Here is a 26,874-nt window from a genome sequence, read left to right on the forward strand (position 1 = left end):
TATAGAAAATTGTTAATGTTTAATTTTAAAGGTCATCAGGAATAGAACATAGTGAATGAATGAAACCAGATAATAACAATAGCTTTCCCTGACACTAACTTGCCACATATACTTCCAGAATACTGCTTCATAGATTATTGCTTCTACAGCATTAATTAAAATATCTTTTTATAGCATTTTTTTTAATCATCCAAAAACCCTGACATTTTTTGAAAACCAACAAGATCCAAATAAATACCATCCTTATATCTGGATACAGGTGCCAAAGCAGCGCTGTTGCATATGAATCTGCGCCAGACATTTTTTTTAAATAATGAGTAACTCTGATTTGATACTTCAATCAGAATCACCAGAGCTTTAAATGTTTCCAACTCCTTCAAAAACAACATGGATAAAATCCTGTCTTGATCCAATAACCCTGGGGCAAGTTATTGGGAACGGTTCCATTCTTGTTTAAGGCAAAACTTAGAACAAGAAAGGTTTGAAACAAAAACATTTGACTCTGTGTTGCATCATTGATTACATGGCAATGATTACAGGTTTGCACGAGCAGCAAATTCTATCCCTTGACTTTTCTGTGCCAGTTTAGCAGAGTTCCAGCATTCTGAGTCAGGGGGCTGCAGGTTCAAGTACTTCTTCAAAACAAAGCATAATCTTGGCCGATATTTCTATACAGTACTGAGGCTGCCCTTCAGAAGTGGCAGCACGGTGGTTAGCACTGCTGCCTCACAGCGCCAGGGACCCAGGTTCAATTCCCAGCTTGGTTCACACTGTGTGGAGTTTGCACGTTCTCCCAATGTCTGCATCGGTTTCCTCTGGGTGCTCTGATTTCCACCTACAGTCGAAAGATGTGAGGGTTAGGTTGATTGACCATGCTAATCTGACCCTAATGTCAGGGGATTAGACAGGTAAGTATGTGGAGTTATGGGGATAGGGCCTGGATGGGATTGTGGGCGGTGCGGGCTCGATGGGCCAAATGGCGTCCTTCTGCACTGTAAGGATTCTATTAGAATAAACATTAAACAGAAACCCTGTTTGGTTGAAAGTTAAAGATTCCCTGACACTACCAGAACAAGAAACAACAGGTCCCCCGACTACCCTTGCCAATATCTTCTCTGCATCAAATATCATAGGCATTTTCACTAGTCATTCATCTCATCATTGTCGAGCTTGCCAAGCCAGAGAAAATCTGCACAACCACAGTGACTACTGTGCAGAGTGGCTGGCATCATCACACTCCTGTACCGCAGTGAGACCTGGACGGTGTACCAGTGACACACAAGAGAGCTAAAACATTTCCATCAGCAATACCTCCACCGCTCCACTAGATTCAATGGGAGGATCATTGAACAAATGTTAGTGTTATTCTTGAAGCCAGTTCCAGAAATATTCAGACAAAACTCCTGCAAAACAACCTACAACAGGCTAGATACTGTGTCCTCAGGGCCAAACATCACCCCAGCCAAGACATTTCCACAACGCTCATATGCCAACATTTCAAGGGAGCACAAATAAAATGCTTCAAAAGACAAGCTGAAGCTCTCCTTGAAGAATGGCAGCGTTGATATTAATGACTGGGAGGAAAGTGCTATCATTCCACTTGTCAATCAAGATTTGAATTGCAACATCTATATGGAGTGTCTGAATGGCCGCAGAAAAGAGAGAAAATCCAGCACTCCTGATCTCTCTACCCCATGGAGTGTCCTGTCCCATGCACCAAAGATCTATGGGTCAAGAATCGGCCCATCCATTCACATGAAAAAGACATGGCAGAAACTCTCAACCCTCAGCTAACATCAACCTTGAAATGAGGGAAGCCAACTACATCAGAATTAATGCCAATGCCTTTAATGCAGTGCTCTGAATAAAACTGCTGACTAGCTACAGGCATGAATATAATGACTAATTTTCATTAAGTGCTTTATGTACAGTAAAAGTAAATGTAATTTGTGTACATTTATTTAGCACCATCTACTGCCATGGAGTGCAAGTGTAGCAGTATTCTTCTTTCACCAGAGTTTAAAACTCTGGTGTGCATTTATTACACATGGCAATCCTTAGAGCAGCTTCTAGATTTTTGCCCAGTGTTGATAGCAGTTAAAATACTGCTAGGAGTACAATCTACTAGTCTCACCGTCCAGTATTTGCTCGGACGCTGCTTACCTGCTGCCTCCAAGTGCATTGGTGGAGCTCATAGTTATAGGTTGGACTTACTCTTTTCTGTTCTGCTGGTCTGGTTACAGCACCACCACTTCCAGCAACCCAGCCCATCCCCTAGAGCCATCAAATAGGCAAACTATTTGTCATTATATCAATTATAAAAATGCCACTTCATGAAATAAATTGAGGTCAAGTATAACTTAAGGATGAAAGAATTGAGGTGACACGTTCCAGTTTTGTTTCAAAATGACAGTGCACAGCCAGCTCGTTTAAACACATCTGGTGCTTTCAGGCTTTTCTCTCGGCACAGTTGATAAATCTATCAATATAGGCTTCTGACTCAACCCTTGTACGTCCTGAAATGGATTATTCAGAGTTCTTTACATCCCCACCGTCAATTGTGTCAATTACACAAGTCACACAGTGCTTGGTAGCTAAGTCAGCTGGCATCGGTGCAGACTCACAATATGTCGACCTGACTGCATAAGAAGTCTCACAACACCAGGGGGGCAGCACTTTGAAAGCTAGTGGCTTTTGCTACCAAATAAGCCTGTTGGACTTTAACCTGGTGTTGTGAGACTTCTTATTGTGTTTACCCCAGTCCAACGCCAGTATCTCCACATCATGACCTGACTGAAAACAGGTCTCTTCTCCAAACAAAATTGCTGATGTTCCCATGGTGCTAAAGTCCAGCATTTTCACCCATCTTGCACACAATTTTAGCAGTTAAGCAATAATCAGTAACCACAGTAGTACAGCATACATCACGCTCAAGAAAAACCACTTGCTTTTTGCCTCACCATCTTAGCAACAGACAAATATATCAAGGTGCAAATGCAGATAAAGTGCAAATATGAGAAATTATATCAATGATATGGGCAGCCCAGTGGAACAGTGGTAATAAGAACATAAGAACATAAGAAATAGGAGCAGTAGGAGGCCAACTAGCCCTTCGAGCCTGCCCCGCCATTCAATAAGATCATGGCTGATCTGTCGTGGCTCAGTTCCACATTCCCGCCCTCTCCCCATAACCCTTGATCCCCTCTCTCATCAAAAACCCATCAACCCGCGTCTTAAAAATATTTAGCGAGGTAGCCTCCACCACTTCAACGGGCAGAGAATTCCAGAGATTCACCACCCTTTGAGTGAAGAAGTTCCTCCTCAACTCTGTTCTAAACCGCCCCCACTTTATCTTGAGGCTATGCCCCTTAGTCCTACTATCCTTTCTGAGCGGGAAGAGTCTCTCCACCTCTATCCTATCCATCCCATTCATCATCTTATACGTCTCAATGAGATCTCCCCTCATTCTTCTAAACTCTAACGAGTACAAGCCTAATCTATTCAACCTCTCCGCGTAGCTCAACCCCCTCAACTCCGGCATCAGCCTAGTAAACCTCCTCTGCACTCCCTCCAAGGCCAAAATATCCTTGTGTAAGTACGGCGCCCAAAACTGCACACAGTACTTCAGCTGCGGCCTCACCAATGCCCTATACAGCCGCAGCAAGACCTCCCTACTTTTATATTCAATCCCCCTCGCGATGAAGGCCAGCATCCCATTCGCCTTCCTGACCACCTGCTGCACCTGCAAGCTGGGTTTTTGCGACTCATGCACACGGACCCCGAGGTCCCTCTGCACTGTCGCCTGCTGCAGTTTTTCTCCACGTAAGTAATAATCCTTCCTACCATTATTCCTACCAAAGTGGACCACCTCGCACTTGCCAACATTAAATTCCATTTGCCATTTCCTGGCCCATTCGCCCAGCCTATCTAGATCCTTCTGTAGACTCTCCCCACCCTCCGCACAATTTGCCTTTCCACCAATTTTGGTGTCATCAGCAAATTTCGACACCCTACACTCGGTTCCCTCCTCCAGATCATCTATATAAATGGTAAATAGCTGAGGCCCCAGCACCGACCCCTGGGGCACTCCACTAGTCACCATCCGCCAATCCGAATAGCACCCATTGACCCCCACTCTCTGCCTCCTATTTGACAACCAATCCTCTATCCACGCTAACACCCTACCCCCAACTCCATGCCCCCTGACCTTCTGTAATAACCTCTTGTGAGGTACCTTGTCAAACGCCTTCTGAAAATCCAGAAAGACCACATCCACCGGCTCTCCTCTATCCACCGCCCTAGACACATCCTCATAGAACTCCAGTAAATTTGTCAGACACGACTTCCCTTTAAGGAAACCGTGCTGCGTCTGCTCTATCAAGCAGTTCCCCTCAAGATGCCTCGCTATTTCCTCCTTGATGACGGATTCTAACATTTTACCTACAACAAACGTTAAACTAACAGGCCTATAATTCCCTGCCTTTTGCCTGGCACCCTTCTTAAACAACGGCGTAACATTAGCCGTTTTCCAATCTTCCGGCACTTCCCCGGAATCCAGCGACGTCTGGAAAATAACCACCAAGGCATCCACTATCACCTCCGCCATTTCTTTCAGGACCCTCGGATGCATTCCATCCGGTCCTGGGGACTTGTCCACAATCAGCCCCTCCAGTCTGTCGAGCACCACCTTTCTAGTAACAGTAATGTCATCGAGACCCTCCAGTCCTACCACCTTTCCATCTCTAACATCCGGCAAATTATTCACGTCCTCCTCCGTGAAGACCGAAACAAAAAAGTTATTCAAGACCTCCGCCATATCCCCATCCCCTACCACTAAGTCCCCCTTCTCATCCTCTAAGGGACCAACGTTCACCCTAGCCAGCCTCTTCCTCTTTATATATTTATAAAAGCTCTTGCTATCCTTTTTTATATTAAGCACTAGCCCAGCTTCATAGTTTCTCCTACCCTCCTTTATCAACTTCTTTGTCAATCTTTGTTGACATTTAAACCTCTCCCAATCCTCTTCTCGCCCACTACTCTTAGCTACTCTAAACGCCTCCGCTTTTAATTTAACACTTTCCTTCACCTCCTTCGTTATCCACGGCTTATTACCTCTCCTCCTACGGTCCTTTTTGACCATCGGAATAAATTTCTCACAGCGCCAGGGACCTGGGTTCAATTCTGGCCTTGGTCAGTGTCTGTGCCGAGTTTGTACATTCTCCCTACATCTACGCGAGTTTCCTCCAGGTGCTCCAGTTTCCTCCCACAGTCCAAAGACGTGTAGGTTAGGTGGATTAGCCATGGTAAATGCATTGCATTATGGTAATGAGGCCTGAGCCTGGGTAAGATGCATTGTAGTGATTCTATGGTAAGGTCCAAGTTTATCTATTACAAACTATATATTTAACCAATCTGCAATGAACCACTTCCAGATTCCCAATTAGCTGCATGTGGCTGCATGCTAACATAGTGGACAACTCTGATTTGAAAAATGTGATTGGATGTTACAAAAGTGCACATTTTATTTCCTTCTGTCCAGACAGCAAAATCATCAAGTGTATGTATTAAATAATTAAACATACATTAATGTTCGACATTAATAAATGGTCTTCATCCTTTTTCGTCAACCAAAGCAGCAAAAAAAAGCTTCAAAATAATCTTAACTTAAAATAATGCCGCGTAATGTGTCAATCCCATCTGTGTATCAAACATACTCATGCAGCATTTTACTCTGTACTCTTATAATGCAAACTATATATGCAACTTGCAGTTATCTCACTCATTTTGAAGCTTTCCAGTGTGCTTAATGAATTTGTATTTACTGGATGAGGGCTAATGCCTTTGAAAATCCAGTATGCTATGTATTCAAGGTACTGTGAAGTTTAAAACATTCACTAGGCCTAAAGAGAATACTTGGTCCAAACATGAAGTGTTCAAATCAGCTTTCCATCATAACTATAGTAATTATTTAACTTATGCATCTAAAAAGACAATATTGTATATAGTAACCGTGCCCTTCAGTGCAGTGTAATATGTTGCTTTAACTCTTACATAGAGCTAGAACAGACACAATGGATTGCATGTGCATTGAAATCTTATTACTTTCAGCCATTACAAGCTAAACCATGGGACCTTGCTTCTGCAATTCTAATCACTCACTATTTAAACTGCATTCAAAAGAAACAGGCTTTGCGGTGCATTTAAGTTAGTGACACTAATGGAATGTAGCTTTACTACCTACGTACCTTGAGGTCCCAAACCAAATATCTCTGGGAGCCAAATCATTTTGCAAAACTAGCGTTCCTCTGCAACGTCATTCATTAACTTATTTCATACTTTCTTGATATTTTAATTAGTGTTAGTCAACCAAATACATCAGAGGTCTCCATGTGATAATATTTCACAATTTCTTCAATTGTGTTATGTGGCTGGATCCACTCACTTAAACTCATTACGTTGGTACCCATGAGGCATCCAATTAAAACAACGAACAAGTGTTCAATTTCTTTCCTTAACAAAAGCAGATAACTATAGTGGATGACCACTGGCAGTTTTGTAGGTCTGTTCACTATTCCCAAAACCAATAGTGGCCTCACAGACATCTCATCTATCCAAGTACCATTTGAATTAGTGTAGCCTAGACAAAGTGAAATCTGGAAGCAAAAATTGGTCAGGAATTATTTAAATAAATCCTACAATAAATGGGTGCCTTGTTTTGATGTTGCATGGTGACCAACATATTGTGGTGAACTAACTTTATTAATAACCCACAACTGCAAGGCATCCATAGCCTTGTACAACCTACTCTAACAGTTGTTATCTGACTTTCGAGCCCCAGGTCAGGTACTCCATGAACTGGCGTGTACCAGATTATATCTAATACTGAAATCTACAACCACAATCACCTTATTATCATGACAATAGGTATCTCACGTTTACCGATAGAGATAAATAATCCCTGACTGAAATGGTATTCATTGTTCTCAGGAATTTTTTCCCCCCAACATGTCATGTCACAAATCATAAATGATTTTAAAAAGTTAGTGCCTCGTCTAATTCCATTCTGAATCAAAACTCCAAGGAAAAAAACTCTCTACTTCCCGACCACCATTATAAAAACACAAACCCAAATCACAGAAAAATTAAAGGCGATTTTGAAACAAACAACTTTCTCACATGCAAGACAGGGAAATGACATTCCTTCAAAGAACGTTTTCAAATTTTTGTTCTCTGGACTTTCTCAAAGTTTTTCCTTTCCTGGTGACAGATTAAACACTGAGCTTGCTGATTTACACTGGCTCCAGATTAGGCAAAGCCTCAATTTTAAAATCCTCATTCTTGTTTCAAAACTCCCACATGATTTCACCTGTCCCTATCTCTAATTTCCTCCAACCTCTCTGCCTCTTTGCTTGTTTTAAGATGCGTTAAAATCTACTTTGACCAAGATTTAAGTAATCTGCCCGGGTGTTTCCTCCTGTGACTTGATGAGAAATTTTGTTTGATAATGCTATTGAAGACACCCAGCTTGACCTCACCACTATCTCTCTTCTACCCCACAATCTCTGAATTATCAGACTGCTAATCCAACATCCAATACTGGATGAGCAGAAATTTCCCCAATTAAATATTGAGAAGGTTGAAGCCATTGTTTTCAGTCTCTGCTCCAAACTCCATTCCTCGCTACTGACTCCACCCCTCTCCCTGGCAGTCCCCCATACTTAGTGACCTAAAGTAAATTTATCAAGCAATGTCTGGTCTTTAAAATTTTCATCTGGTTTTCAAGTCCCTTCATGGCCTTACCCTCCCCATTTTTCTAATCTCCTCCAGCTCCACAACTCTCCAAGGGCAGCATGGTGGCACAATGGTTAGGACTTCTGCCTCACAGCACCAGCGACCCGGTTTGATTCCAGCCTTGGGTCACTGTCTGTGTGGAGTTTGCACATTCTCCCAGTGTCTGTGTGGGTTTCCTCCGGGTGCTCCAGTTTCCTCGCATAGTCCAAAGACTATGTCCCTTAATGTCAGGGGATATGTAGGGATCAGGCCTGGGTGGGATTGTGGTTAGTGCAGACTCAATGGGCCAAATGGCCTCCTTCTGCACTGTAGGAATTCTATGATTCTATGTCTGCACTTCTCAATTCTAGCCTTGGCATCTCCAATTTTAATTGCTCCACTTTGTCGTGCTTTATTTTATAACGTTCCTGTGTAGCACATTGGGATGTTTCATTACGTTAAAAGTACCACACATGTATAATTTTGTGTTGTTACGATGGCCACTGAAATGTTCTCACTTTGACTGTCATGGATTTCATGCTTGTTCTCCTTGGTTTCATACTTGGTCCAATGTTGCTTTGCTGTCAGGAGCTGATTGGTGAGTAGGAGTTACTTGATGACTTCTTCAATCATTCATAATGGGGTAATTGATAGAATTGTGTTTATCCAAGTTTTTGTGGATAGAACATACACCTACGTAGCCTTTCATATCGAGAAATGGATGGCAGTGTCATTATGGAACATTTAAAAAAAATTGGGAGCACTAACAAGCAAACAAACATTCTACAATGAAGCCAATAACAAAATCTGTTTGAAAATGTCTCCAATAGAACAGTTCCAAGAATATTCCATTTTTGGGATCTTTAGTACAAGACAAGGCACCCTTACTTGTTCCATGGGTAGGAAAGAATTCATTCAAAGTTTGCCATGTGAGGGTAGAAGTTAGCTCTCTTCAGGGAGATTACGCTGACAGAGTAGAAAATATTAAGATTTGCTTCAAGGTAAAATTAATATGGGAAGTAAACAACCACAATAACGTTAACTAAATGAAACCTGTGTTTTCTGTTGTGCATTCATGGGTATAAGTTTACCTTTCAAAAAAGAACATCAGAAAGAAGTGTCGAAAGCAATTAATTTTCATGTACAGTTCCGGAGAAGGCTCTTTGTGGTTTAGTTCATGTCAACAATGTTCCCATTACTAGGAATCTCTGAAATAATTGTTTGCTCTGTAAAGGTGATGTGTGTGAGATTCCTTCCATCTCACTTAGCTCTGACTTTAGGTAGTCAAGGTTCACAGGTTCAGCATGTGGACTTCAGCCAGATTTCAGCAAAATTTGGAAGATAGTTATGTTTTCTTCCTTCCGTCCCTTCTGGAATTGTACCTAATGGAGCAATTAGGGAGGGTCCATGTGGAATACCTCAGTCAATGTTTTGAATATCATCCCAATACTCCGTTAACTTAGGATATGGCTAGAATGGGTGTAAGTAATGACTAATTGGTTTCCCACAGTCTCTCCAACTACATGTAGAGCAGGAGCCAATTTTTACAGTAATGTGATGTTCAGAAGTGCCTAGTAATGAGCTCCCATTTATATTCACTCCAGATATTTGAGTAGGGAACAAGATGGACCTGACAACAGATTTCATTCCAGTTCTCCACCCAGTATCTCCTCGTAGTTCAACCTCCCATTTCATTTTAATGTATAATTTCTAGTCACTATGGAGAGCAATGTCTGATATGTAAAGGATATTACTTCCCCCCCCAGAGGCACCTCATTGAATGCTTACAAAGTATAAATAAAGTATACTCTGTTGAATGGATTTCTTACTTAGATCTTCACATTTTAAACAGAAAATGTTTATCTGTAGAGAATCTGAAAGAGTCAGTAATTACAAGGCCACATTCCCTTCTGATCTGCTTCAGTAATCTTTGCATATCCTGGAGAAATAGCTGGTGAAGGAAGGCGAGACAATATTCAGATTGTTTCTTAAAGCCCTCACCATGCACAGAGGGCATGAGATTTTTTTTCTAGACCTAATAGTGGTCAGAGTCAAGATTGAGCTGTGTAAATCAAATGTTTTCAGAATTTCTTTCTAAATATTGCTAGTCAATCTCATCCTTCATACCTTTTTTGAACAAGACTTTAACATCTGTAATTCTCCAGTCCTCTGGCACCACTGTTGTGGCTTGGAGGATTGAAAAATTACCACTCAGCTAAAGAAGCAGCAGCACTCCAAAAGCTCATGATTCCAAATAAACTTGTTGGACTTTAACCTGGTGCAACTTCTTACTGTGCCCATCCCAGTCCAATGCCAGCATCTCCATATCTTAAAATTATGGCCAGTGCCTCCGCAATTTTCACCCTCACCTCCTCAGTATCCTTGAATGCATTTCATCTTGTTGTGGCATCCTATCAAATTTCAGTACAGTCAGCCTATCCAATACTTCCAGGCTTGTCAATTTTAAACCAGTCAAGAGTCTGAGATACCACTGCTTCCACTATAACTATAATCTGTGCACCTTCTTCATCGGGCCTGTCAGAACGACCCATCAGCTGCCAAGAATGCTTTTACCAGTGCTCACAGGACAGTCCAGAGTAAACTGCGTGAAATGCAGGACGCCTGGCTGAGCACCAAGGCAGATGAAATATAGGGATACGCAGAGAGAAATGACTTGAAACGGTTCTATGAAGCCCACAACACACTCTACGGACCTCATTCTCTCAGGAATTCCCCTTTCCCGAGTACATATGGTACAACTCTCATTACAGAGAGGGCCTAGATCCTGCAGAGATGGGCTGAACACTTTGAACCTGTCCTCAACCGACTATCATCTATTAACAATGAGGCAATAGACAGGATTCCCCAGGTCGATATCAACAACGCCCTGGGTGAGCCACCGATAGTAGCCAAAGTCACAAAAGCTGTCAGCCAGCTATCCAGTGGCGAAGCCCCAGGGACAGATGCCATACCTGCAGAGATCTACAAAGCTGCTGGTCCTGTACTTACCAAAAAGCTCACCGAGTTGTTCCATTCCTTTTGGAAGCAAGGATCTATTCCTAAGGAACTTAAAGATCCTTCCATCGTACACCTCTACAAGAGGAAGGGCAATCAGCAAGTATGTGACAACCACCAAGGAATCTCGCTGCTCTCCATCACAGGAAAAACCCTCACAAGAGTCCTGCTAAATCACCTGGTCACTCATCTGAAGCTAGGCCTGCTTCCAGAGTCACAGTGTGGCTTCCACAAAGGTCACAGGACTATTGACATGATTTTTGCTGTGCGCCAACTTCAGAAGTGTCAGGAGCAGAATTGCAAGCTCTACACAATCCTTGTTGACGTCGTGAAAGCCTTCAACGCTGTCAGCTGACAAGACCTGTGGAAGATCATGTCAAAGTTCGGCTGCCTCCCCAAATTCATTCAGATGGTACACCACTTCCATGTTGGTCAGAGTACTGGATGGCGCAGAATCTTAAGACATTCCCAGTCACCAACGGCGTCAAACAGGGCTGTGTGCTTGCACCCACACTGTTCAGCATGATGTTTGCTGCCGTGCTGAATGATGCCTTCCAAGACAGTTTTGCTGGAATCAGCCTCAAGTACAGAGTGGATGGGAAGCTCTTCAACCTGAGGAGACTTGAAGCTATTACCAAAGTGAAGGAGACTGCTCTGAGAGACTTCCTCTTTGCCGATGACCGCGCCCTGTATGCTGGCTCACAGCCAGAGATGCAAGTCAGTATGGACAAATTTTCCACGGCTTGTGACAACTTTGGACTCACCATCAACATTAAAAAGACTGAAGTCACGTACCAGCCTGCTCATCATGCACCGTACACAGAACCCATAATCACAATCAAAGGGCAGAAACTACAGACAGCGGACCAGTTCACTTATTTTGGTTGCACTCTCTCCCAAACAGTGACTATTGATATAGAAGTTAACTGCAGAATAGCAAAGGCAAGTTCTGCTTTCGGTAGACTGCGCTCCACTGTATGGGAACGTCAAGGAATCAGCCCAGTAACAAAACTGAAGGTCTACAGCACTGTAATACTCACAACCCTCCTGTATGCCTGTGAAACGTGGACTGTGTATCAGAGGCATGCAAGACAGCTCAATCATTTCCACATGACTTGTCTTTGCAGAATATTACGCATCAGATGGCAAGACAAAATACCAGACACTGACATTCTCTCTAGAGCAGGACTACCATCAGTCCACACGCTGCTGATGAGAGTGCAGACCTGGTGGGCAGGTCATGTCATCCGTATGCCAGATGAGCGCATACCCAAGCAGCTCCTTTTTGGGGAACTCTGCTGGAAAACGCTCGCATGGAGGGCAGAAGAAACATTACAAAGACACACTCAAGGCCTCCCTGAAGTTGCTTGACATAGACACGATCACCTGGGAAACGCTGGCACAAAACCGCCCTAACTGGTGCTGCCTCATCCACAAGGGCTGTCAAGTTTACGAAGCAAGATGCATTGCTGAAGCACAACTTAAGTTCGAGCTGCGCAAGTCCAGAGTCACCACCACTACAGTGCCTACACAAGTCTGTCCAATATGTGCCAGAACATTCCGTGCCCAAATTGGCCTGATCAGTCATCTTCGGACACACCGCATCCAGCCTCAAAACGACTAATGGTGTTGAGATCCTCATCGACAACGATGGACGAGCAAGAATCTGTGCAGCAGAATCATGTTTGGTAAAGACAGATACAAAATATTCATTTAGTACCCAGTCTCGATCCTCAAATTTCCTTTTTGGTCCTAATCAGGCCCACTACTCTCTTTGCCACCCTTTTATTACATTTTTGCCTGATAGACTGTTGAATTCCTTTTCATGCTCATTGCCAGTCTCTTGTACTATTCTTTGCTTCTCGAATTCCCCTCTGATCCTTTAATATTAAGCCCAATTCTCAATTGTATTATCCGCACCACAACTGTCACATGCATCATTTTACTGCTTCATCTTTCTCTCTCTCTCTATCATCCAGGAGCTTTAGATTTGTTTGTCCTACCTTTCTCCTTCATGGGAATATACCTTGTCTGTCCCCGACTCTCTCTTCTTTAAAGCCCATTGTTCAGTTTCAGTTTTGCCTGCCAATCTTTGCTTCCAATTTACCTGGGCCAGATCCATTCTGATCCCACTCAAGTTGGCTTCATGCTGGATTGTTTGTTCCTTGTCTTTTTCCATAGCCATCCATAAGTTTATGGCACAATAATCACCGTCCACGAAATGTTTCCCTATGGACACTGGTAGGACAACACTGCATCTGCTCTGCAGAAAAAAAGATTTATCCTAAACCAGTTCCAAACAGTTCAGAATTACCATCTGAAATTAAGTTTCATTCTGTCTTCCCGATTTTACTTCATTCAGTATCAGATCATGTCATCTGTTTTAATTCTGCAGCCTAAAAAACAGATTAATTTATTTCATACGCTAACACTACTTAAATCAGTCCTACTGTGACAACCCAAATTAATACATGACATTCATTCACTTTCGCAGATCATTATCGCTACCCAGCTGATGTTTGTTCACAAGTCTTTCTGATCAGTGTTGTTATAGCATTTACAGAATATATACAGTCAAGACAATGACTTGAATTTTACAGCAAACGGACACATTAGCCACTTATAATGCTTACATTCCTCCACAGACTTTGTGGATAAATTGTGATGCAAGGAAATTACAGAGCCAAACTGTGCATGAAAGAATTAAGCACTGCGTCAACACCTCAACCAGTTTGAAGAAACCTTACTGAGGTACGTAGGATCTTAATCAGGAAGTGCACATTAGAATATTCATTTTAACATAACACCATACACAGAAAGTGAACGAAATAGGATGAAAGATGGGATTAAGACAGAGGCATAACAGACAAAAAACAAGGTTTTTTTAAAAAAACTCAAATTAAAAGCATAGGAATGAGGCTCCAGATTTGTAAACATTAATTTTTAGTTCCAGCAAGATACAGCATCCTTAAAATTTCAATTGCACTTCAAGTGGTCAAGCTCCAAGATTCTGTGGCATGTATATTGTTAATTAACAGGTAATAACAGTAAATTCACACCACTCTACATTCTGTGAATGCAAAGTCTCTCAGTGAAGTACTATTGGAGGGAAGTTTCTGGAGGAGCAGGGCAAATTGGACAGCAGTTTCCTATCTCCATGTCTGACCACATGTCATGCTGAAAGTTAACAGGGAGCGCTGATAACTCTCTCTTATTCTTGCTGCAAAATCAGCAATGTCACTGCTGGAAAATTTCTGTCCACAAGTACAGCAAGTCATCCATTTGACCAAAAGCTCTGCTTAAGAGTAAAAGCATTATTTGAAATCTTTGCTGTATATGAATTAAGTAAGTCTTCAATACGAAGTGTCACAACAAAAGGTATCACGAATCACACCTTTCCCTGCAAAACTTATAGGAAATTATTTTATGAAGATGAATAAGTTTTAACACATACATGTGGAAAAAAGCGAGTTGTTTAACTGTTAATTTACTTTGCAAGTATCAAAAGAAACCCTTCACACATGCACTGCCTCTGAGAAATATGTTACGTAAACATTTGTGAAATTGGGATTTGAGATTTCATATGGTTAAAGATAATTATAAATAATGATATTTTCATGTTTTTTAACTAAATAACATATGTAATAGAACGGTATGAACAATGGGATGAACTCAGCAGCTGAGAGGAAAGACATGCACATTTCTGTTGAGAGCAAGAGGTAGTAGCTTGGACACATGAGAAGAAGTTGAATTGATTTTCTGTTCATAGTGTAATGCAAAAATGAAAGGAAACTGGAATCCAGCCAGCTGATGCCAGCACTTTGATTACAAAACCAAAATGAGTGCCAACAGCCAGTATATATTTGCATTACCAAAGTACCCGATTGAAGCAAAAAAATAAGCAATGGACCATAATTTTTATAGCTTCCATTTATTAGAATGCACTAAGCCACAGGCAATTTTAGAAATCTGAAACTAAATATGAACAGTGCGGCACAGTAGTTAGCACTGCTGCCTCACAGCACTAGGAACCCAGGTTCAATTCCAGCCTCAGGTCACTCTCTGTATGGAGTTTGCATTTTCTCCTCATCTGCATGGGTTTCCTCCCACACTCCAAAGATGTGCGGGTTAGGTTGATTGGCCACTCTAAATTGCCCCTTAGTGTCAGGGGATTAGCATGGTAAATGTGTAGGGTAGTGGGAAGACGGCCTGGGTGGGATTGTAGTTGGTGCAGACTCAAAGGCTTCATTCCGTACTGTAGGGATTCTCTGATTCTATAAGCAGACTCAAAAAGTGACTTGACAAATCCAAGAAGTGGATATATTAAATATGCAAGCCAATGTCAAGATATTTCCATTTAGCAACTATTGACCAGTTAAGTAGATTTGTTTTGGATAACATAAATAGGTTTGCCATATGGTAAAAATAAAACTGAAAACCCTGTTATTGTTGGATTTATTTCACTGTTTAGAGATTCCACAGATCTTGGCATAGAAACAGCAGAAACTGCAATGGCAAGCTGTCAGCAACTTTGTACACTTCACTTTTCTTATATAGTTACACAAACAATCCCTAGCATTTACACCTTGGAATATTTGACTGGTAAGTATTTTGTGTTTTCTTTAAAAAGAGCCTTTAACAAACTAGGAAAAAAAACTTCAAATAAGAAAAATATGAAAATAAATACAAACCAAGTTAGCATCCTAACGTCCCAGGAGAAATATAGACTTCCAAGCCATATATTTGTGGTATTTAAAGTTATGAAGGAAATAGGTTCTATTAAGATGGATGGGTATATTAGAGAGAGCGTGAGCGTGCATGTGCATGGGAATAAAAGAGAGAGAGAAGTGGGTGGAAAAGAAATTAGGAGGCATCATGAAAAAAAGAAACCAGAATTATGTTAGATGGCAGGAAGTATTTATTTTCAGTGAGTGACCAACTTTTGGATTACATTGGCAGACTGTGTGGTGAGTCTGAATTGCTAAAGATCTTCAAAAAGGAGTTGGAAAAGTTCCTACAAGTGGAAGGTACTTCAAGCTAGAGAAAGATTAGCTGTAAATTACAAGACCCAAGTGCTGCAGCCTCCTGGAGTTTGCTTGATTCTTACAAATACACCTGGTAGCAGCAGTGCGGATCACTAACACAGGCACACACACATTTTCAAACTGGATACTGCAGCAGTGTGAAGAGCCTTTCATGGAATCGCTAGGAATAGTGGCCATTTAAATATCCAAACTCTAGAACAGTACAAGGAAAAGGAATTGCAGATAGGAATCACAGGTACAGTGTTGCAGCTTGGTTCACTGTCTTTCCAGACATTATGGAGAGACATCTGATAGATGATACGGCCCACATCAATAGAATCCCCCACTACGTTTAGCCCCCAAAATGGGGAAAGCAATTCTTTGCGGGTTACTGCTACTCATATCATCAATGAAAGAGTTCAAGAAAACTTGCATGTTTTACAATTTATTTTAGCCTGGGATGACAATGGCGATAATTTCACTGACCAAAGGATTATTTTACGTGCATGAACGTGTAAAAAAAACAGTATGCAGTGCTCCAGAATGGAGAGATCCATCTTGCAGTGGTCCAGAAGAGAGGGATCCATCTCAAGAAACTAAATCCAATCTTATAAGCAGTCTTTTCAAAAAGAAATGTGGGTATTAAGAGCAATCTATGGCAAACTAATCTTGTTACTAACTATATTCCAACCATCAGAAATGAATATTACAAGGAACACCTGCGTTGCTACAGCTATATTACTGTTCAGCACATAACCATTAGGGGCAAATACTCACAATGTTCAATTTGTTCTAATTTTAGTAAATTGGAGAATTAATTACAGGTTTGTTTTCCTCTAGAAACATCTTTCATTTGTTACAACTGAGATAAGCAAACCAGTTCCGTTTTGTCTTTAGAATGCTTTACATGCATACTTTGAAGTTAGAAAACATGAAGGAAATGGCTAATACCAGCAAGGTCTGCACATTTCCTTTTAAGCCCAGTCTCTGTTGTACAATAAACATGTCCATTGCTTCAAAAACACTACCAAGCATGTCGAAACAACACATTAAATACACATTTCAATATAGAAACATTATTTTCTATCCTTTTAAATCACTAAATCTTCATGTGATAGAAGTAATCAACTATAATTTTAAAAACACTTTTAATTGATAAACTCCAACATTTTTTTTTAAAATGAATGGGCATAAAAGGCCCTTGCAGCATGTTTGTATAGTAAGTAAGAGCACACAATAATTGACATGTAAATGAAATCTAGCAAACTAGTTTTTATTTGCTGCAGATTTAAAACCTGGAAATTATGCAAGGCAAGCACTTTGTCTTTTTAAATCCAGTAGCTTTTGTTTGCTGCAAGATCAAAACCGTGTGTTGAATGAATTTCACTATGGGTGTGGTCACTGATTAGTTGCCCACAGGGTTAACCAACATTCATACATATCCAGCATGATGATGTTTCACAAAACCAACCAACAGTACATTAACGTACAAATGCTGTGGAGCGTTTATAGATTCATCCCCACAAGGTAAATGTCTGCTGGTGTGAAAGGTGGGATAAAACCTAGGGATAAAGAATTAGTGAAGTATTTAAATTTTACATTTTTTAAAAATCTCCAGAAATAATTAAAGTTTGAATAAATGAGGCTTCACATTTGTAAAAGTTCATTCGCAACACCAAAGCAGTTAGCAAGATCCACTGCAATGTTAAAAATTCACTTACATACAATGGACAAGCTCTTTTTCTTCTAGTATGTTTAACAGGCACCTTTCACCCCAACATCCCAACTTCACATCCTGATTTTTTTTCTTAAAATGACAGGATAATTGATATCGCAAAACTGCTGGCAGAAGAGGTGACCCTGGCAGCAACTTCCTGATTTCCACATTTAACTACACATGTGCAATCATTGGAAGTTGGTGTTCAAATTACTGTTCAATAATGGTGAGCACTGATAGCCTTGCCATTACATGGTCCAGATTTTGTGTTTACATCAGCCATCGTCACAAACACTATTGCCAAGCCACTTGCTCCATCCCTCTCTTTGCTCACTGCCTATGGTTAATCCAGACTCTTCTCAATCCTGGTGTCCTATCAGACCCAGAGGTGAGAGAAACAGACCACACATATGCTCTCTGCTAGCGAGGCCGTCTACTTCAACCTTCATAACACTGCACATTAATGCCCCTCCCCAAGCTCACCTGCTCCTGAAACACCTGTCCATTTGTAACTTCATGACAAGTGGCTATTTCAATGACCTCCTAACCTGCCTCTCATCTTTCACTCAACATGAACCAGAGATTTTTCAGAACTCTGCTGCCTGTATCCCAACTGACAGAGTCCCATTCACCCAATGGAGTTAGGAGTCCCAGGATGGGGTCAATCTGGGCATTTAAAACAGTTACACTGAAATTAGACTAGCTTTTATTACTTCTGACATTGTCAGAATAACTATTAGCATAATGGAAGTTAGCGATTTAAATTGCTTTGTCAGATGGTTGTCAGCACAGCTCAATTTGACCAAGGGATGTGGCCACTTCTGGACAATCGTGGAGCAAATACTAAGCTGAGAACTTCTGAGGGGGCTTTCCCAGTGCACCTTTGGCATATCCCCAAATCCAATGCAGGACAGCCAAAAGGTATCTTTCACTCTCTTTCACACAGCACAGATATCACCAGACCTGCTTAGTATCAAAAGTATGTTGGGTTTTCATTTTCTTTCTCTTTCCGAGATCAGCAGTTCTGTTCAGTAGAGAGAGCATCCTGTATCTTTCAGATGAGACGATAAACACAGGCCCATCTGCCTATTCAGTTAGATGTAAAATAAACTAGGATTTAGTCAAGCAGCAAGCTCACTTTCCTCCCTCTGGTCACTCATTCATTTGTGCAAAGCATAAATTGGCTCCGGCATTTGCTTACAAGACTGACTATTCATCAAAATAATTAACTGGCTACGATGGCATTTTGGTTCTGAAAAAAATGCTACCAAAAATTCATCCCCAAATGGGTTCCAGCTCCCCACCATTCAACCCAATCCCACAATTTTCCACTATTATTACACATCCAGCTTCAGACTCATAAGACTCCAATATCATCTCGTCATCTTGGAAAATAATAAGCTTTTCACTTGACCACTACACTGACGTGCCTACCTTAATAGGCATGAATTATTAAACACACAATAAATAGGGTTGCCCTGAAAGTTAGGCCTGCTAAAGTTAAGTGTATTTGCTCATGCATAACAGTAAGTTTAGAGAAAATTTTAGTTAGTTAAAGTATATCAATTTTGTGTAAAAGTAGACTTGTAACTACGATAATGTACTTTTTTGGTAATCATTTTATGTATTACAAAGTCAAGATATGTATGGCACTTCTACATTTATGATGTGGATGTGCCGGCGTTGGACTGGGGTAAACACAGTAAAAAGTCTGACAACACCAGGTTTTAGTCCAACCGATTTATTTGATAGTAAACTCACAAGCTTCTACATTTAGTCCAAGTCACTTCCTTAAATTTATAGATTAGGCTTATTAGCAGTTTATAACAAATTGCCCCTTAATGTCAGGGTAAATGCATGGGGTTATGGGGATAAGGCCTGGGCAGGATTGTTGTTGGTGCAGGCTTGATAGGCCAAAAGGCTGCTTTCTATGCTGCAGAGATTCTATGGAGTCGGTTATAAAAAGGTGAGTGGAACTTGGGGCTATTAAAGGGAGGTTTGGAGAGTAAAATGTGGGAGCCCAGCCTGGACTGCATTGGAATAGTCAGATCTAGTGGTTAAAAAAAGGTATGACTGAAGTTTTCAACAGCAGACGAGCTCTTGCAGGCAATGTTACAGAAGTGGAAATAGGCAGTATTTACAATGGCGAATATATGAGAGGTCGGAAGTTCATCGCCGTATTTAATATGACACCAGCATTGTGAGCAGTCTGGTTCAGTCAAGGGGAGAGTGGAGCCAATAACTAGGAAGGAAGTTTGTAGCGGGAACCAAAAACAATGGCTTTGGTCTTCCCAATGTTTAACTGGATTCGAGTCAAGTCATTTAGGAGTGAAATCAGGAAATACTTTTTCCACCCAAAAGATAGTGAAAATCTGTAATTCTCCCTCATAAATGCGTTTAGCAATTAATATTGCTGAGGAGCAAAATGAGTCTTAGAAGCTTGGACTCCATTAATGTCCTCAAATTTAGTAAAATCCTGTTAATGGGAAAGGTTCACCTCCTTCAATCTGGGGCAGTGGAAATGCAGCATCCTTGTCACAGCATCTTAACTTTGTAAACTTTCTCTTTCAAATTCAAATCTGTTCAATTATTTTAGAAAAATGAAAAATTTCCAAATTTTAGAAGCCTTAGCACCTTTTGATTACTTCATTCTCCACTGAACTTTTATCAGAGAATCCCTACAGTCTGTATCAACTGCAATTTAATTGGGTAGGATTGTCGTCAGTACAGACTCTTTAGGCCAAATGGTCTCATTCTGCACTACAGGTATTCTATGATTCTAACCGTAATCCCAGGCCCTACTCACGTAATCCCACACATTCACCGTGGTAACTCCCTGATACTAGAGACAATTTAGCATGGCCAATCAACCTAAACCAGCACATCTTTGGACTGTGGGAGGAAACCAGGACACCCGGAGGAAACCCACGCAGACACGGGGAGAACTCCACACAGACAGTGCCCAAGCCAGGAATCGAACCTGGTTCCCTGGCACTGTGAGGCAGCAGTGCTAACCACTGTGTCACCGTGCCTGCCGCCCTTCCACCTTTGAATGCCCTTTCCCTGGGACTCTGGCAGTGTGTTAACCACTGTGCCACTCCTGGATACAAAGGATAAAAGTCTCTCAGAATCCCTTCCGGTGTTACATCTTCCTTAAAGACATATTAAGCAGAAATTCTGAAAAGTGTTCAATTTTTGCAATTACAGCTTTACTCTTCCTATCACAAGCAGCTTAGCACTACATTTTGAAACATGTTACAACGGAGTCACATAAAAACATAAGAATTAGGAGCAGGAGTAGGCTTTTTGGCCCCTCAAGCCTGCTCCACCACTCAAAATTATGACTGATCTGTGTGTGGCCTCAACTCCACTTTCCTGCCTTATGATCTCAGTTGATGTTATAACTGGACAGGAAGATCCTAGAGTGAAATCCTGGCTCAAAAGATCGTAAATTTTACTTATTTTAGAGAAACATGGATGAACTGAGTGTCAGGATTGCCAATTAGCTTTAAACAACAAAAAAATTAATAAACATGAAAAGTTTCATGGTAGTACAATGTTCCTTCACACTCACTTAACTACACAGATTAGAAAAACAACACGAATCAAAACGTATATCCTATGCTGTAATGTTCTCAGTATCCACATAGTCCTTGGAACCCAACTGGCTATCTGCGGTTAGACAGCACCCCACACTGAAGCCAATTGGTGGCTGTCACCCAATTGAGCTTCTGTGAATTTCTCTTCAAGTTCCTCAGAGATGATTATCACACGGGGGCTTCCAAACTCCACACACACCTCAGAATCTTCTTACAAACAATGCTTTCCCTCAACTGTTTTCAGTAAAGATCCACCTCCAGGATTTCCAACTGTCCTTTCAGTATTTCTTTGTCTGGAGTAGCCACAAACATTTTCACACAATCTCTCAGGTATTCAGTCCCCAGTGGAATACTACTGCTCCAAAGACAGAAATAGGAACATTAACCTTACGATTGCTTCAGGTATCTGGCTGTTCTCCAGCCAATTTCATCCAGTAAGATGCTCTTTCAGAGAGTTGGTGCAGATTTGATGGACCAAATGGCCTCTCCTCCATTTTAAGGTTCAAAAGCCCCATACACACTTGTCAGGTAGAGTTTTACCCTTTCTTACCCAGAAACACTAAAGTAAACTTACTTAAATCCATGCCTTATTTCTAACATCCAACAATAATAACATAGATCATTTAAAACTATCTCAGCTCCTAACACCTGTCTGCCCACAGCCCTTGTCAATCAAAAAACTGTCTCTCTCTCAGCCTTGAATATATTCAGTGATCCAGCCTCCACTGGTTTCTGAGGTTAGAGTTCCCTAAATTAAACAATAACAGAGGCATCAGAAAGTGAAACCGCACTTTGACATTATTTATTTTTATGATTCATTTAATCATTTATATTATGGTGGAAGAAAATAATTATAAAGAATTTTCAGTTGAATTAATTGTTTTAAATGAATCATAACTAAAATGGCCTCTTGATGGTATCTAGCACCTGCAGAAAGTTGGTGCCAAGATTTTGAAACAACACAATGTAATCACCTTTTCCCAATTCAGGATCCTTGCTATAAATTATAGTAAAGGCAGATTCCTGCTTTGACCCTGTTCTAACTGGAATGGGGAAGAATACTATTAAATGACACCAAAGGTAACTCCCAATACATTTGAGCCCAGATTTAGAATGTCGAGTCCAGGAAGATTTTTGGAATTCCATTTCCACCTGCTAATTTTCAGTTATTTGAAGATAAAAAGTCATTAATTTACTTCATAAAATTCCTACAGTGTAGGAGGCCATTCGGCCCATTGAATCTGCACCGACCACAATCCCATCCAAACCCTATTCTCATAATCCCACATTTACCCTGCCAATCCCCCGACACTAAAGTTAATTTCCCATGGACAATCCACCTAACTTTCACATCTTTGGACTGTGGGAGGAAACCAGGGTATCCGGAGGAAACCCATGCAGACATGGGGAGAACATGACTCCACACAGACAGTGACCCGAGGCTGGAATTGAACCTGGGTCCCTGGGTTGCGAGGCAGCAGCGCTAACCACTGCGCCACCGTACCGCCCACTTGCATTAAAATTTCTACTCAGCTGACTTCTGCCTTCAGATCCATTCAGTTTTGGTTCTTGCTGCTGATGACCTTAATCACCTGTTTGGAAATTACCACATTCTGATAATACGGCATCATCCAAAATGTTCCTCCGGATTAATTCCTAGCTGATATATTAAACCTTCCCTATACTTCCTTAATGAACATTGGACCTTTCAACAGGAAGTTTTATTCTATTTTGAGCTCTTACACCCAGCCTGCATCAACGAGACATGAATTAATAGATGTCGATATCATAACTAAGCCACATTGTCCTTTTAATTTTTCTCCTCTTAACCTTTAACATCACTCAAATTCCTTTTAAATTCATCCTGCAAAGATGAATCACTAAATCCAGCACAGCTGCAAGCTCTCCTAACCTGATTGCCATTCATTCAAAGTAATCCTTCTGAACAAAACACTCCACGTAAACACACAAATCTCTTGAAAAACAATCACAATGGTTGAAATACACAAACAGATTTGCAATTCACTAATTAGTTCAGAAATTCAGTTGGTCATTCTATCACAAAGGTTTAAACAGCATTTTTTAAAAAACTACACAATCAAACATTGGGTGAGACTGTACTCTCCACCCTCGAGGTCATCCACGGGGGGTCACAAGATCCAGCGAAAGAAGACAATCGCAAATCGGTGGAATCACAATCTCTCGATTTTCATCCATAAATCGGCGAGAACCTGATTTCCATTAATTTCAATAAATTTGAATCTAATTCCTGGCACAGGTTGCCAAACTGGCAGGCCTTAGGGAGAGCCTCCCAAGCGAGGAGGCATCCATTTGTGATGGTGCAGAGCATACACAAGAGCGATGGGAATGTCAGTGATGACGACAGAGTGATGGTACACGCCACTCCACTTTTTTTTGCCAGTTAAAGGGACAGGGTCCAGACAGAAAACTGGCCAGCGGAGTGGAGAGTTCCACGCCAGTTTTCCCACAGGAAAAGACACACTGCCAAATATTTGTAAGATTCCACCTAAACCTTGTTTCCATTTTTCATTCCACATATCCAAGTACTGTAGCTTTCTACCCTCTCTCTGGTGCTCTCCAAAAAGCTTCTTGAACCTTTTTCTCCTTTCCTGCCTGAGCAAGCTGCAGCAATGGATGTACTTCATTTCCATTATGTATTTCAGTTGGAATATGTAGAAAAACCTTCCACAGAAGCACCATCTCATCAGATATGATGGCATTGGAGGCAGTTCAGAGGAGCTTCACTAGATTAATTCCAGGGATTAGGGGTTTGTGGTATGAAGAGAGATTGGACAGTTTCAATCTATGTTCTCTGGAATTTAGAAGAATGAGGGGAGATCAAATCGAGGTATGTAAGGTAAATGGTATGGACAAAGTACAAGCGGAGCGGATGCTTCCTCTTGTGCGGCATTCTAGGATGAGAGGTCATAGTCTTAGGATAAGGGGTAGCAAATTTAAAATAGCATTGAGGAGAAATTATTTCTCCCAAATGGTTGTGAATCAGTGGAATTCACTACCCCGAAGTGCGAGGGATACTGGGACAGTGAGTAAATTTGAGGAGTTAGACAGATTTTTAATTGGTAATGGGTTGAAGGGTTAATGAGGAGAAGGCAAGAAAATGGGATAAAGGAGCATATCTGCCATGGTGGAATGGCAGAGCAGAGTCAACAGGCCGAATTCTGCTCCTATATCTTAGGAACATATGAGATCATAAAAACGGCAGGATCAACCCTTTTGGATTCTTGTTGAATCCACAATTCAACAAAACCATGGCTGATCTTTGACGTCAGCGACACTTTGCTGCCCGATCTCTACATCCCATCCATTCCCTTTGAGTCCAAAAATCTATTAATCATAGCCTTGAATACCTCCAACGACGGAGCAGCCACAGTTCTGAGATAGAGCATTCCAAAGGCTGAATGAAGGAAGTAAAACCCTCATACGTTTGTCCATTGTCTTCTGGGATTTCCCCCTCTCTTCAAACCTTTTCCTTGAGATTATACCCTCAAAGCAGCTGGGATACAACATGAACCCACAAGCAAGAACGCTGCCAACTGAACCACAGCCGACAACACACTGCTCCCTCAGGAAATGCCAGGCAATAGCAGGTTAATGCTCCAAATCCACGAGACAAAATGGTCTTGTTTCTCCTCCTGTCTATGATTAGCACAGATTATCTCAGCAACCCATTACTAACACAGGAAATTATACAACTGCCCAAATCTTCCTGATATGGTAACCAACTGACAGCTTGTATAATGGTGTGATCACACAATTTAAAAACAAACAAAGTGGGAATATCAGTTTGAACAAGATTAGATTCTCTCAATTTATTTTATTTGCTAAGCAGTTGTTCAAAATTATATTTATCCAACTAATAAATGGATTTGCACAACACTTGCATACAAACAAGCAACATGCATGTTAATTAGTCTCAGTGCATATTAATTCTATCCCAGGTGTACAGATTGCACATGGCATGTTAAAATAAATTTATAATTACAGCACAACAGTCTGCTGCTTAATGCATATGTGAGTTGACCTGTGCAGACGTGAAGCAGCTTTTGCAGGTGCACTCCACTGTGCGCGGAAAACATTCACATCCACCAGCACTTACCCACGAATGGTTTTCTGTACTAGCACCCAGGTGCCATTTTTATGGAAGAGTAGATTTCATTAACCACAAGGTTGTGCATGTGAAGAGAAAAAATCTAAATTACTTTATAGTATTGCACATTCTCTAATTTCACACTACATAGGCTTATAGACCTTAAAATCATTTTTTCCATATCTTAAGTTTGTTATACTTGCCAAAGTGCTGGAAATGGAACACTTCCACACATTTGGCAGAGATAGAACCCTCCCAGCTAGGGTAGCTGCAAAATTATGCTCAATCTACTCTGCTCAACAATTTATCTCAGCCCCCCACAAAAGATATAAACTGCTGCATCAACATTCCACTCTTCCCTCATTCCATATCACTGACCTCAATGAAACTTTCAAGTTAGATTTCCATTAAAGATTCTGAATTGAGATTACCACAGAGGTAACAGACTTCAGGCAGAAGAGACCATCATCCCACTTGGCTAGAACTAACACGAAACTAATTTCTGGAGGTGAAAGTGGTTTTCTAATAAGTAGTGCAGTTGGGGGGAGGGGGGAAAAAAGAGGAGAGAGGGAAGGGAAGTGGGACAGGGGTGGGGGGAGACTGCAGACTCCCATCCATTGATTCCATCTACAGTTCCCGCTGCCTCAGCGGAGCAGCCAGCATAATTAAGGACCCCACAAATTCTCTCTTCCACTTTCTTATATTGGGAAAAAGATACAAAAGTCTAAGGTCACGTACCAACCGACTCAAGAACAGCTTCTTCACTGCTGCAATCAGACTTTTGAATGGACCTACCTTGCATTAAGTTGATCTTTGTCTACACTCGAGCTATGAAGGTAACACTACATTCTGCACTCTCTCTTTTTCTGCTCTATGAACGGTATGCTTTGTTTGTATAGCGTGCAAGAAACAATACTTTTCACTGTATGTTAATACATGTGACAATAACAAGCCAAATCAAAGAGGGGAGTCATAGACTCAGGAGGTTGACAACATGGAAACAGGCCCTTTGTCCTAACTTCTCCATGCCACCCTTTATTTTAATCCCCTAAACTGATCCCAATTGCCTTCATTTGGCCATATCCCACTATACCCATCCTATCCATGTAACTATCTAAATGCTTTTTAAAAGACAACATTGTACCCTCTACAACTACCTCTGGCAGCTTGTTCCAGATACTCACCACCTTCTGTGTGAGAAAATTGCCCCTCTGGACCCTTTTGTATCTCACGCCTCTCACCTTAAACCTATGTCCTCTAGGTTTAGACTCCCTTACCTTTGGGAAAAGATATTGACTATCTAACTGAGCCCCTCATTATTTTATAGATCTCTATAAGATCACCCCTCAGCCTCCTCCACTCCAGAGAACAAATTCCCAGTCTACCCAGTCTCTCCTTATAGAGTCCATCAAGTCCCTGTAGCATCCTAGTAAATCTTTTCTGCGCTCTTCCTAGTTTAATAATATCCTTTCTACAATAGGGTGACCAGAACTGCACACTGTATTCCAAGTGTGACCTTACCGACATCTTGCAGAACTTCAACAAGACGTCCCAATTCCTGTATTCAGTGTTCTGACCAATGAAACCAAGCATGCCGAATGCCTTCTTCACCACTCTGTC

General features: G+C 41.2%; 1 protein-coding gene across 3 annotated transcripts in view; it reads right to left on the reverse strand.

Annotated features, from left to right (window-relative positions):
• Positions 1 to 26,874, reverse strand: part of hdac4 (histone deacetylase 4) — a 399,164-nt gene that overhangs the window by 280,853 nt on the left and 91,437 nt on the right. The window contains exon 2 of one of the 3 annotated variants that reach the window (XM_080198751.1): positions 25,264 to 25,282. The exons of the other annotated variants lie outside the window; for them this stretch is intronic. The gene's annotated coding sequence lies outside the window, so the exon portion shown is untranslated. The remainder of the gene's footprint in view (positions 1 to 25,263; positions 25,283 to 26,874) is intronic. 3 annotated transcript variants of the gene reach the window in all.

The sequence above is a fragment of the Carcharhinus amblyrhynchos genome, chromosome 11 (assembly GCF_965287045.1).
Source record: "Carcharhinus amblyrhynchos chromosome 11, sCarAmb.v2.hapA, whole genome shotgun sequence".
In the NCBI taxonomy this organism is placed as follows: domain Eukaryota; kingdom Metazoa; phylum Chordata; class Chondrichthyes; order Carcharhiniformes; family Carcharhinidae; genus Carcharhinus; species Carcharhinus amblyrhynchos.